Here is a 1,991-nt window from a genome sequence, read left to right as displayed (position 1 = left end):
CATTTGTGAGATACTGAAATACTGACAGCAAAATAAAATCTGGGGGCTTTCCAAGGATACAACAAGTCTTATCTGCTCCCCACATTAATTAGTCACTTAAAAGGCTCAGTCCCAGGAAGAGGATGGAATAAAAAGAAAGGATTTAAACTGTAAGGTGCCCAGGACCTAGAACTTTGGGGCAGGAACTCAGGCCCCAGACTCAGGCCCAGACTAGGTTATGTGGGTTGGAAACAGTGCCAGAAGCGCTAAGACAGACCCTTGGTGCCTTGGGGGCTAAGCTAGGCATGGTCAGTCTGGGACCAGACCAGGAGGGACTGGACCTGAGGAAGCCAAAGCGCTGGGGTGCCAGGAGAAGAGGCAGATCCTCCCAGGGTGTTAGCTAGGGCCCGTAGTCTCTGGGGTTATGACCCTGAAAGGGTTAGCCCTGCAGAAGTGGGGAGTTGGGGGGGAGCAGGGGACAGGCTTGAGGAACAGGGTTTGGCTAATTTGCTGTGTGCTGGGGTGGACTAGGGATTGGGGGCTGGGGCGGGCCCAGTGAGAGGGGGAGCTGGTTTAGGGGTGTGGCTAGAGGAGGGCTGGGCCATGGAGGGTCTCTGACACTGCCTGCAAAAGCACCATCAGCCTAGAGACCAGTCACACCTGGGACCTGGGAGCGGGGTAGGGGGTGGCCAGGAGAGGGGAGTCGACCAAGGCGGGCCTTAGATATCTGCAGTAGGGGCTTTGGTGTGGCGGCCAGGTAGTGGCGCTGGGCCTCGTGACTTGGGACGCTGCCTTGGAGACTTGCCTGGGAAAGTTAAGTCCTGGTGCCCCCACCTTTGGGGGCCGAGCCGGGTGTGGGGGTAGGGCAAGGGCGGGGCTAAGAGAAAAAGCCCTAAATAAGTTAGAACAGGGGCCAGGCTTTGTAGCTGGAGCTCAGGACAGAGGGAGTATGGGAGGAAGGTTCAGAAGACAATTATTTACTCTCAACGATTTGTTCAACAAGGACATGTTGAGTGCCTACTATGTGCCTGATTCGGACTGTCCTAAATTCTGGGGATACTGAGATGATTCCGAGAGAAGGTTGAGTGGTCTGTGAACAGTGGGAGGGGGGAGGGCCCTGGAGGGGTGTGACCTCATGGAGCAGGCAGAGAGGGGGTGACTGGAGGGTTACTCAGTGCAGCTGAAAAGAGTCGGCGGTGGGCCTGAGAGCCGTAAGCACTAAACGGTGAGAATGAGAACTCCTGGAGACCTGGAGTGATCCTGGAGGGCCTCAGAAGTCGCTCAGTAAGTCGTGTGCGTGAGTGAATTTGAATGGGCGGATGTGCGTGCGGGAGCCTGTGGTGTTGACCGGAGCAGAGGCCCCGTAGACAAGGCCTGCACTCAGAGGGGCTCACACAGTGAGGCTTTTGTCCTTCAGTCTGCTGATCAAGGAGAGAGCCTCGGACAAGTGCTGGCTTGTCTCGAATGCCTGGTACTTGCGAACCCCCCTTTTCATAGAGAACAGGCCCTGGTCTCTGGGCTCCGCAGGAAACCAGTGACCATGACCATCTACTAACACTGTTTATTTTCATTTGCTGACTGTGGACGTGCAAGTGATCTTTGGATTTCCATTGACCAGGCTGATGTGAAGTTTCCATTTTATATAAATTAATTTTTACCTTATAAAGTGAAGTGATTTACAAAACTATCGATTTTTACTTAGGTTAAATACATGGTTCAAAACTTTTAAATACACAAAAGGGTCTGCAGTGAAAATTCTCTCTCCTTTGTCTGCCATTCTCCCCAAAGGCAGTGGCTATTGTAAGTCTCTTTTATAGTATATATGCAAATATGTGGACATATATTCTCTTATTTCCCTTTTTTACACAGATGGCAGCATATGTGTTGTTTTTCTTTTTAAAAAAAAATATATTTTATTGATTTTAGAGAGGAAAGGAGAGAGGGAGAGAGAAACATCAATGATGAGAGAGAATCATTGATTGGCTGCCTCCTGCACGCCCCGCACTGGGGAT

The 1,991-nt window shown here is 51.3% G+C and overlaps 1 protein-coding gene across 1 annotated transcript in view; it reads left to right on the top strand.

Moving 5' to 3' along the window:
• The window catches only part of LOC102753805 (serine/threonine-protein kinase D2), a 27,912-nt gene that overhangs the window by 21,357 nt on the left and 4,564 nt on the right, over window positions 1-1,991 (top strand). The window lies entirely within an intron of this gene.

Source organism: Myotis davidii, unplaced genomic scaffold (assembly GCF_000327345.1).
Source record: "Myotis davidii unplaced genomic scaffold, ASM32734v1 scaffold566, whole genome shotgun sequence".
NCBI lineage: Eukaryota > Metazoa > Chordata > Mammalia > Chiroptera > Vespertilionidae > Myotis > Myotis davidii.
The sequence above is the reverse complement of the archived record's forward strand: the minus strand, read 5'-3'. Positions and strand labels throughout refer to the sequence as shown.